At 50.5% G+C, this 12,303-nt stretch overlaps 1 pseudogene; it reads left to right on the forward strand.

Moving 5' to 3' along the window:
- Positions 1-12,040, forward strand: part of LOC144946920 (patatin-like phospholipase domain-containing protein 4) — a 32,310-nt pseudogene extending 20,270 nt beyond the window's left edge.
- Positions 12,041-12,303: the final 263 nt, after the last annotated feature.

The raw sequence follows: 12,303 nt of genomic DNA on the forward strand, positions 1-12,303 counted from the left end.
TGTGCTATTTGGAGTGAGCTCTGGCCTGGATTTTGTGTAAATCCTTTGCTGTTGTAAGTTCAATTTGCGCTCGTGTGAGTTAGGCACATTCACACCCTGTAACGACATTCAATTGCTGCCACTGCCGACTGCCTTGGGCTGTGGTCTCTGGGTCTCTTCGTTACTCTATGAGTCTCCATGTAACTCTATGCGTCTATGTGTAACTCTGAGTCTCCATGTAACATTATGCGTCTCTATGTAACTCTATGAGTCTTTCTGTAACTCTATGAGTCTCTATGTAACTCTATGGGTCTTTATGTAACTCTATGAGTCTCTGCGTTACTTTATGCGTCATGTAACTCTATGCGTCTACGTGTAACGCTGTGAGTCTCTATGTAACTCTATTACTCTCTATGTAACTCCGTGAGTCTCTGTAATTACATGGCTCTCGACATAACTCTGCATCTCTATGTAACTCTGGATGTCTATGTAACTCTAAGGCACTTTATCTAACTCAATGGATCTCTATCTAACTCCAAGGCTCTCCCTATGAATCTCGACGCAACTCTATCAAACTCGATGTAACTACAATGTCCTGGAACTGCCGCCACTGCTGGGTAACATCAGTGGCGTGTGAACAATAAAAACTCAACTATTTGTTTTTATTTCACCAGGTAAGGCCCACTGAGCTATATATTGTAGCTCTTTTTCAGAAGCGGACTTGGTCACAATGAAGCTTATCACGTGGAAATTGATATCAGTAGCCAAATAGTCTAAACGCGTCGTGTCGAATCTAAATGTGGAGGGGACCCAATGAAAACTCCACGCGACCACGGGGACAGATAGAGAGAGGGGACACGCAAACTCCAAATATACAGCATGCATCGTTAGGGTCGGGATCGAACCCACGACCTCCTGTACAAGTGATAGCCGAACCAGTCCTGGGCTGTCACCTTCACGGTGTGGAAGGATTTCTTTCCACGGTTGCAGTGCTCCTCAATATCTTTGACTCCACGGCGCCGATCACACCGTAGAGCTGGCTATGAGGTTGTGGCCACACTGAATGCAATCGCTCGCTGTGGGCCCTACATGGGATGGCAATGTGTTGTAGCTGCGAGAGAGAGAGGGGGGAGTTCACGATCCGCTGCCCATTCTAATATCATCGTTTGTCACGCGTAGTCAGCGAAGGAGCGTTTGTGTCAAACGGGTGACCCCTTGCAACAGCCTTCACATTAACTCCTCTCGGCTGTCACACACCGGCGTCTCGAGTGATTTGTTTGATCCACGGATAACGGAGGGGGGGGGGGGGAGGACCACAGGGGTGGGGGCGCCATCTCTTTGAGGGGGGGGGGGGGGTCGCAATCCTCACTTCGAACGTCGACCGCCAACCGAAGTGAGCGCAATTTGCTGCAGGAGTTTGCGCATCACAGACGGGGCGACGTGGATCCACAGAGTGACACCACAGCCGTCTCCCACTCTAGCTGAGCTCTCGATCGCTCGGAGACCCGTCTCGCAGATGCGACGGTGACATTTTTGACGAAGTCGATCCGTTGTATACGCGTGTGGAAGGACTGTGACCAATACAAATCAGCTGTAAGCAATGTCCAGGCCTCCACACCGTACAACAAAAGTGTCAAAACACAGCACTGGTAAACTCTCAATTTGGTGCCCAGACTTAAAAATTTCTGGGACCAAACCGTTCCTTATTTTGAGGCCAGGCCGATCGGGCGCATGACAGATCCCAGGTCGTGACATTTGATATCGCCATCTCATCGAGAACAAGGCAATCCAAGTGCCGCTGGAAAAATCCGTGGCAGGAGTTTATTTATTTATTTTCGACGAGTGGAGATGATTTCACGGAGGAAGTTAAAGTCCTTGGAAAGTGATAACAAAGGGAAAGCAAACATGTACAAATTTAATCAGGTTTAAAAAAATAGTCTGGATGCTGTCAAATAGTGAACATCAGTCAACCTGAGCGAAAATATTCCCGACGACTTGGCAAAGAACACATGATAATCGTTCGACAATCACAGGGCGGTCAAAAGATTAAGTCAAAAAACAGTTCCCAGACGCCATGAGAGCGAGAGAGCGACGGCTCCGCGCGCTGCCATTCAAAATTACGAGCCAGACACTCGCGCGCGTGCCTTGTGGGAACGGAGGCCCCTTTGTGTCCGACTCGATGTGGAAAGAGCCCATGCGAAGCTGCTGATCCCGACTGATAGTGGGGACACGACCTCTTGTCGTTTGTTTTTGACGAGGGTGAGAGTTGAGAAGCTCGTCACAAAAAGGGCAACACTTAAAAGGGCCTCTGGAGTTGATGACGATGACGATTTTCGCACTGAGATTAGTTCCTTTGTTCCATTTAAATGCAATTCCAAGAAAACCGTGGCGCCACCTGGGACTCTGTGGCGACACGCCTGTTGTGAAACAGTGCAGGAGCGGATTGACATTCGGCAATAAGCAACAATAAGTAACACTAACAACAATGATATAGCATTGCCATTGATGGGCATTTTATGATTTGTGATTAAGACATTTGTTTATTGTGATCTGATTGTTGTTTTTGTGTGATGGCAACTATCTTGTGACTGATCATGGATTGTTGGTAATGTTTGTACAATTCTCGTAATGTTGGGAATTTTGTAGTGATACATTTTTTTTTGCAATGAGGCTGCCAACGTTTTGCATCAATCGGACTTGTGAAGTTCCTCGACGTGGATGAAGATTGTATTATTATTAACATATTATTAAAATTATATTATTAAAATATTCACATCGTCCGTCCAATATCCATGGAATGTTGTGACTCATCTCTTTTCCTACTGCCCTCTCCACTCTTCCCTCACCTCCCCTCTTTGTTCCTGACCCAATGACCCTAATTCACGACCCAGCCAACCTTAATAAAAATTTGAAGCACCCTGTATTTTTTGGCCAGTTTGTGAGTTGTGCGGTCTATGGTCGCTCCGCTGCACATCCAGGAAACGATGCCCGTGGAGGAGCAGCAGCAGCAGCCGGGGCACCAGCAGCAGCAGGCGGGGCAGCAGGAGGTGAACGTGTCGTTTGCCGGCTCGGGCTTCATGGGCGTGTACCACCTGGGGGTGGCGAGCGCGCTGCTGGAACGCGGAGCGGCGCTCACGGCGCTCGTGCGCGCCTACGCCGGGGCCAGCGCCGGGGCCATGACGGCCGCCATGCTCGCCACAGCGCCACACCGCATCCCGGTGACGGCACGGGGACACGGGGACACTGACACGTGGGGGCACGTGGGAAGCAGGCACACGGGGACACGGGGACATGGACACGTGGGGGCACGTGGGAAGCAGGCACACGGGGACACGGGGACATGGACACGTGGGGGTACTTGGGAAGCAGGCACACGGGGACATGTGGGACATGGACACGTGGGGGCACGTGGGGATGCAGGCACACGGGGAAATGTGGGGCAATGAGACATGTGGGACATGGACACATGGGGACACGGGGACGTGGGGACACGGGCATATGGGGACATGGGCACGTGGGCACAGGGGCAAGTGGGGACATGACCACATGGCGCGAGGAAGGAGCTATTTAATTCTCTTCACCAGGGTCCACGCCGGCCACGCCGCTGTGCGGGCGGCCGACGAGACGCGGGGGGTAGAGCGGGAGGGGTTGAGGCCGCACGGCGTTGGGAAGCGCGGGGAGTCTCTGACCCCCCCCCCCCCCGTCCCGTGCTCCGCCAGGAGGCGACTCAGTTCGTCTACAGCTTTGGTCGCGAAGTCCGGGAGCTCGCGCTCGGGGTCGTGACCCCGGGGTTCGACTTCATGAAGACCCTGAGTTAAGTTCCGTTCCGTCTCTTTCCCCGACGGCACACCGGTGTGTTGGAGAGTAAAACCCACAGCAACATTTACAGCATTGACAATTTAGCCAGCTGGCTAATCGCCTGCTGATGATGATGGTTGTAGTCACCGGCGCAACGTCGTACTCGTATTGTAAATGTTGTGGGTTTACTCTCCAACACACAACCGGTGTGCTATACTCGTTATTCAGTTGCACTTTTTGTTTCCGTGACACACCTTACTATTTAGCTGTGCCGGGTGTTGGCGGGTTTCACGACACATTTAGATTTACACGATCTCATCAAAAAACCTTTTATTATGGATAATATTGGTCGCGACAATAAAAAAACCCTCAACGCATTCGCCAATAATAACACCGTGTACATGGCCTTGATAGGGAAAGTATATCATCGGCAATGGCTCTTTTTCCATGACATTTTGGCCATTGACCGGAACATCGCCTGTTATATCTGTTTACTATGAAGACCATACACACACAATGTTCTTATTGACCAATGTGTTGAAGTTTGTTGCTAATTGTGCACCACTATCCAATGTAGTAACAACAGCAGCACCACGAGGTAATTCTGCACAGTGTGCTGACCTTGTAGTCCAAGACACGGCCACACGTACAGTTCCGCCGAACCGGTGGTTGAGCACAAGGCGGGGATTTGTGTGCGTCTCTGTGTGGACCAACTGGTAAGCAACAAGACTATCAAGCGACGATGAAGAAAAACCACACACGGTGCATGGATTCTACTTTTGTTTGCAAAGATATTAAATTAGCAAAAATGGAGCTGGTGGGGAGCCATAGATAATAATAATATTAATCTAATCTTGATTTACAGAGCACCTTTAATATACCACGAGGTTAAATGTCGCTTCGTGTGTATGTTGAACTTATTTCGCCCCGTACATAGCCAACCGTGCTAATGAGGGGTACGGAATTAGGATAAAACATTTTCGAATATAAATGTAAAGATACTAGCTAACGGAGGACTGAAATACACTCAGAAAAAATACAACAACATAAAAAGAAGGAAAAAGAATGAAACAGTAAGATAAGCATAATATTTCAAAGTACAATCAGAAGGCTAAATGATATAAATACTTATTCTTTGGGTATTTCGGTAAAGCCACGTAGATAGAAAAATAATACAAATATCACGACGTTTCGATCGCAACACAAGCAATCGTCATCAGGTGAAAAAAATATATAGCGGGAGAGCTGCTGAAGCAGGATGTGATAGGTTTGAGATGGGTTTAGCCCAAGGGTAAGTGGGCGGGGCTAGAGATGGAATTTGCATGCCAATGTAAGATCGGAGAGCTGAGCTACCTCCACGACGACGCAGATGTGGAGGTGGCCATTGCATTGCGGGAGATTAGCATGTCAATGTAAGCGAACTACCGCAACGGTGGCTGTGCTATATAAATACGTCTCAAGCCTTGATTGAAAAGTCAGAATGAGATCTTTATTAAGACTGGAGGAATCCGATGAGCTGCAAAGCGATTTTTCACAGATGTCCAGTCGGGACGGATTAGCAACATCAACAACCGGTAGGAAGTGCAAAATAGAGAAAAGGTAAGCAAATCACTAAAAATAAATAAACAATAATAATTATACAAGGATACATTGCATACAGACATCCATGCCAAATTTTCAACACTGAATGCAAAGTAGCCGCTGTGAGCACAGAACCCTTTAGAGTAGCGGGTTCCAGGGTAACGGAGCCTCAACGCGAAGAGCCACGACCTCTCCTTTCCTCGTGAGCCCGACGCCTAAGAATATTTCAAAATCAGAATATTTATTTAGACTGGAGGAATCCGATGAGCTGTGAAGCTTTTTTCCACGGATGTCAAGTAGTTTCACAGATGTCCAATAGAACACCCTCAGAGCAGGCGTCACCGCTGTCAGCTGACCTCACCGATGACACTCACTCTGACAATGCAATCTGTTCCATGCGGTGCTTAGAAAGCCACTGGAGCTGTGCACTCTTAAATCTCGATTGAAAACTCTATTTGTTTAGAACTGCTGTTTGTGTTTAGTTTGTTGTCCTTCCCCCGCACATCCGAATGGCACGGTTGGCTACGTACGTGTGAAAGAAGTTCAACATGCAGAATTAAAAACTAAATATTTAATTATACTGGAGGAATCCGATAAGCTACAAAGCTCTTTTTCACAGATGTCCAGTAGGGGCAGGTCAGAACGTTACAACAGCAAACAATACACAAACACGCTAGGAGTGCAAAGTATAGAAAATAGAAACACATCTTGATTTAAAGCTTTCATGACTGCAGGGATTCATATTCTTGGTTCTTTCGGTAAAGTCATGTAGAAGGAAAAAATATATATAAAACAATATCCTCAGCAAGAATATTTTCTTGCTGTGGATTTCAGACCTGATGATGATTGCTTGTGTTGCAGTCGAAACGTCGTGAGAATTCTTTATTGTTTTATATTTGTATTATTTTATTATATCCCTTCTGCGTGACTTTACCGAAAGAACCAAGAATAAGAAACAAATCTCTTTAAAATATATACAAATAAAATGATATATTTTTTGTATCTTACCAGTTAAAGCCCTCTGAACTATTAGCTTCTTTTTCAGAAGCGACTTAGAGCGACATACGTAAACCCATTCTATATTCCACATGATAACGACATTCACATGCGTTGCCAGTCTACGGGGTTGTGATTAACCATACTTCCCCACGCGGGCCAGCGCGGGCTCGTGACGGCAGGCACCAGAACTGATTTGGATGTCGCTCGGCAACTTACGTTAGCCGTCGCCGAGGCATGGACTTGGGTTCATACCCCGGAGTGAGCTAACCGCTGCACCACCGATCACTTTTAGAGTTGCCTATGTATTGAACCAATGCCGTGAAGTCACACGCTGCCAAAAGGCTGTACTAGTTGAAGGGATGTGTAAAGAAACGCTGTTATATATTTGTTTACGTGGAGGGACGGATATGGGAGGGAGGCGTTGTGGTTGTGAACCCGGCAAGCACGGCATGTCACCCCGTGTCTCACACCCGCGCTGTGGTTGTGAACTCGGTAGTCACGGCAGGCCACCCCGTGTCTCACACCCGCGCTGTGGTTGTGAACTCGGTAGTCACGGCAGGCCACCCCGTGTCTCACACCCGCGCTGTGGTTGTGAACTCGGTAGTCACGGCAGGCCACCCCGTGTCTCACACCCGCGCTGTGGTTGTGAACTCGGTAGTCACGGCAGGCCATCCCGTGTCTCACACCCGCGCTGTGGTTGTGAACTCGGTAGGCACGGCAGGCCACCCCGTGTCTCACACCCGCGCTGTGGTTATGAACTCGGTAGTCACGGCAGGCCACCCCGTGTCTCACACCCGCGCTGTGGTTGTGAACTCGGTAGTCACGGCAGGCCACCCCGTGTCTCACACCCGCGCTGTGGTTGTGAACTCGGTAGTCACGGCAGGCCATCCCGTGTCTCACACCCGCGCTGTGGTTGTGAACTCGGTAGTCACGGCAGGCCACCCCGTGTCTCACACCCGCGCTGTGGTTGTGAACTCGGTAGTCACGGCAGGCCACCCCGTGTCTCACACCCGCGCTGTGGTTGTGAACCCGACAGGGACGGGATTGAGGCGCTGCTGCCTGAGGACGCGCACAAGCGCGCCGAGGGGCGCCTCCACATCTCCATCAGCAGCGCGCGCTCCGGGCACAACCGCGTCGTCTCCAGCTACGGCTCGCGGCAGGAGCTCGTGCAGGTGCCCGTGTCCACGCACACAGCATGAAGGGCGGGGGTGGGGGGAGTGGTGGTGTGGGTAGGAGGGGGGTAAGGAGGTCGTGGGTGCCATCCCGAGCCTGACGATTGCCTGCTGTCATATTTGGAGTTTGCGCGGCTTCCTTTCTTCCCGTGGCCACGTGGATTTTTCTTTGCATCCTCGTTTTTTCCCCTCCACATTTAGCATCAACATCATGCGTTTAGAAAATCTGGCTATTATAAATGTCCACGTGATGAGCCACTTCGTTGAGCTATCATTTTTGGTCAGGTCGCTTCTGAAAAAGAGATTCTTAGCTCAGTGAGCCTTACCTGGTGTGTCCTGCACGGGAGGTGGGGGGAGTTGTGTGTGCGTTCGTAGTTGTTTGCGTTTGTTTTGTATGTTTGCGTGTTCGTTTTGGATGTGTGTGTGCTCGTTTTGGATGTGTGTGTGCTCGTTTTGTATGTGTGTGTTCCTCAGGGGGTGTGTGTACGGGTGTGATGGAGCGGTAGTGTAGCGGGTAGCGTGCTGCGCTATGATGCCGGTCACCCGAGTTCGATTCCCACTCACGGCCAACACCAGTGGAGATTATCTGAACTTGTCCAGGGCTTCCCCTAGGTCGACTCAGCTTCAAATTAGTACTTTGTGCAGTGTGCAAACATCGTCACTGGGGAGACAAAGGCGGCCGGGCGTGGTGATGGCCACTCACCCCCTTGTGTGCAGTGCCAGTCTTCGTAGATGCTCGCTAGCAGCACTTGCCCCAAAAGTCTGTAAAGGCCTTGTCTTTGTACGGTGTGCTTTTAGTGTTTAGTTTGTTGTCCTTCCCCCACACCTCTGATGAGCACAGTTGGCTATGTACAGCGCGAAAGAAGTTCAACATCCACACGCACGCACGGGTGTGCATACAGGGGGAGGTGTGTGCAAGTTGCTGTCCAGGCGTGAGCAGTGCACGTTACAGCTGAGCGTGTCCTGTCGTGTGCACGTGTGCAGGTGATCTTGGCCAGCAGCTTCATCCCGTTCTACGCTGGGCTCGAACCGGTCACCTACGACGGAGAGGTACCGCTCCCTCACAGACCTCACTGCCAAGGTCACGACCACCGCCCCGAGTGGTCGAATCGTCCCAAGGGCAGACATTAGGGCGCCGCGGTGGCTAAGAGATGTTACCCCCCTCGCCTGGTATGGAGGAGTTCGTGGGTTCGATCCCGACCCTGACGCCTGTTGGAAAATTTGGAGTTTGCGTGTCTCTCTCTTATCATCATGGTGGCTAGGAGATGTTAACTACCTCGCCTGGTATATAGAGGTCGTGGGTTTGATCCCGACCCTGACGCCTTCATATTTGGAGTTTGCATATTCCAAGTCCTCTGGCTTTTCTGTCCACATTTAGAATCAACACGCGTTTAGAGTTTGTGGATGCTCTCAATGTCCACAGGACGATCAGCCACTTCGTGGAGTTGTTTATTATGGCCAGGTTGCTTCTGAAAAAGAGCTATATAGTAGCTCAGTGGGCCTGACCTGGTAAAATGAAAAATAGTTGAGAGTTGAGCACGACCTGCACTAATTTCCCGCCGGGCGGCTGAGCGACGGAGCAAGTGGCTCGCGAATTCAATTCCTGGTCGGGGATTGGCTCACCCCATCGTCTCTTTGCGGTCGATAACAAGAGTACCACTTTGCGGGGAAGTCAACAGCCCTCTTGGTAGACTCACCCATGCCATAGGAATGTAGAATTTCGACAAGCGGCTTCGCGGCACGGCTCGGGTTCTCCAGTGGTATAAAAAAGACAACCTCTTGGCTGACCCGGCGCGGCACTGGTGCGGTTCGGTTACGCAGTGGAAAAGGAGGAATGGTTCGGTACGATAGCCGTGCTGCGTGGGTTGCGGTGTCTCACTCGGCCTCCCCCACCCCTCCCTCTCTCTATGAACATCCTCTGATAGTAATATGCCGTTGTAATGCACTGTTCGCTTGCGGGCGTTCTCTGGTCTGACACTGGTGAGACGAGGCCTGTTTCTGGTGTAGGCCAATACGTTTCAAAGACAATGCCATCTACATTATCAGAGGATGTTTGTTTGCATGTTTTGCCACAAACACGTGTCGTTAATGCAGACTTGATTTCTAGCAAAAAGGCAATTATTTGGTCTTTCAATATCTAAACACAACTCCTGATTTATTGCCAGAAAGGGGTAAAGACTATTGTTGTTCTTCATTTTTTGTATACTGGCGAAAAAAATGTCTCATTGACACCTCTCTCTTCTCTCTCGTCTCTCTCTCTGCGTGCGTACTCCCACCGGCTCCCCCGCGGTGCCAGTGCTGGTTCGACGGGGGACTCACCAACAACCTCCCCGTGCTGGAGCGTGGCCGCACCATCACCGTGTCCCCGTTCAGCGGGCAGCACGACATCTGCCCCTGCGACCCCGGCGCTGTGCAGCTCTTTGTGCGCGTGTCGCGGGAGAACTTCAGGGTGCGTGGACATCCGGGACGCCGCCTCCGCCGCGTCGTCATCGTCGCTGCAGCAGGCGGCGGTGGCGGCGGCGACTCACGTCTCTCTCCTCTCTCTCTCCTCTCCCTTGTCTCTCTTTTTTAAATCCTTTATATTAAGTTCACTTGCTTGCTTGCTTGCGTGCTTGCGTGCTTGCTTGCTTGCTTACGACTGTGCAAATCTTTCGGTCGTTTTTTAACCCACTTCCCGTGATCCAATCGAGCTGACTTTTTGCACACAGACTCGTTGTGCATGACAATTATTTTTTTTGAAAAAAATTTCCAACATTTTACACTGTTTAAGGAAAAGTATTTAATTACCAATTGCTTAATGGTGGCAGACAATCATCTGACCCATAGGTGGCAGCCATCTCAAGCCAGAGGACTAGAGGACTCTAGCCGCCCGTTTCATGATGACGCAAATGTTGACTAACCACATGGCATGAAATCTCTGCCCCCACGCTGTACAATGGAGACTATTTATAGAGCAGTTAAATTGAAGCCGCCAGGTTCTTGAAAGTGGTAAAACGGGTCAACGCTAGTGCCCTCGGGAATATACGGGGCATGTCAAGAGGTGATCTTACATATAAAGGATTTATAGTGAAAAACTTTGTTTTTACGGGTTAATTTTTTTTTGTCCAGGATAGATTTATTACATGCGCATGTTATACAGCAAGCACGTTTTATAACGCAACATTGTCCAATGTAGGCACCGGAAACTTTGACTGCATTCTAGTACGATGCTTGGACACTTTTTAAAACGAAAACATTGAAACGAATGATTCTGGGTGGCATTGTACGTCACGTGCATTGTCTACAAGTATGGCTGGTCATTTGATATTTTCCACAGCGGTAGCTCTCCGGGTCTCATGGGTTTCTTCTCGACTTTTTCCACTGCCGACTCACCGCTCTGTAGAGCGGTGCCAGCTTACAGGACTTTTTGCGATGGCATGAGGACCGTTCGAGGGGCGGTCAGTCTCCGGCCATCCCTAAGGCAGTAAATATTATTGGCGAATTTGTGGCTGGGCCTCACTGGAGGTTTCGGGGGTGACTGCGTCCTTTTGGCTATTTCTGTATAACGCAGTCGTAACTTGCTTTGAAGGTCTTGCCCGCTTAGGAAGTTCCTCAGCTTGTTTCTCTCCTCTCTCGTCTCTCTCTCCTCTCTCCTCTTTCTCATCAAACGCGGGCCCCTGTGGTGGGCCGCGTGTCTCGCAGTTCAGAATGGCTTTCACTCCCCTCTTTAATCATGTATTCAATCCATACAGCATCATCATCATCATTCTCTCATCAATTTCGCTTTCACCGAGTCGACGCATCGTCACAGATTCACCCCCCCCCATTGCTTCCTCTCATCGATTTTATTCACCCCATCTCCACCATTACACTCACACGTTGTGCCGTTCTTTATTCTCCATATGAAGCGCCGTGGTGGTCAAGGCGCTATACAAATTATTACCTCGGAATGATGCTTTTTATCGGAGAGCGCGGTGTTGCAAGTTGGCATTATTACATTATTATCATTGTCATCAAATTTGTCTCGGAAGATCCTCTAACACCCGACTCGTAGCCACGCAGGTGTACGTGGGGAGCGGTGGGGCAGCGGTTAGCGTGCTGCGCTACAAAACCCAACGACCCGAGTTCGATTCCCGCTCACGGCCAACACCAGTGACAGCGATTATCTGAACCGGTCCTGGGCCTCCTCCGCTAAGTCGACTCAGCCTCAAATGAGTACCCGCTGCCGTGGTGTAGTAAAAATCGCCACTGGGGAGACAAAGGGCGTTGTCGCTGGCCACCCACCCCCTCGTGCGCCGTGTCGGCTATCAGAGGCGCTACTCGCTAACAGCACTTGCCCCATCAGTCCATCGTTCACAGGACGTACCGGGGGACCTTTGCCTCTGCCGCAGGTGAACGTGCGGAATGCTCTGCGCGTGGCGCGTGCCGTGCTGCCCCCCCCTCGGCGCACCATGGAGGGCGTCTTCCGCTGCGGCTTCCAGGACGCGACGCGCTTCCTGCACGCCGAGAAGTGGGACCTAGGCCCCCAGTAGAGGGGGCCGGTGGGGGGGGCGAGGGTCCCCCTCCCCTCCACCCGCAGGAGGGAACCCTACTAGGCTGCAGGGACCCGCACCGGGCTGGAGTGAATGTGGAGGCGGTCCTACGGGTGAGGGGAGGGAGGGAGAGGGGCACGCGTCCTGATTGGGGGGTGGGGTTGCTGCCGCCCCGAAACGTCGAGTCTTTTTTAAACGGGGCCCTACTTTAAAAAATATATATTTTGGTAAATATCAATAACATCTACATTTTTCACAAGCAG

The sequence above is a fragment of the Lampetra fluviatilis genome, chromosome 43, assembly GCF_964198595.1.
Source record: "Lampetra fluviatilis chromosome 43, kcLamFluv1.1, whole genome shotgun sequence".
Classification (NCBI taxonomy): Eukaryota; Metazoa; Chordata; class Hyperoartia; order Petromyzontiformes; family Petromyzontidae; genus Lampetra; species Lampetra fluviatilis.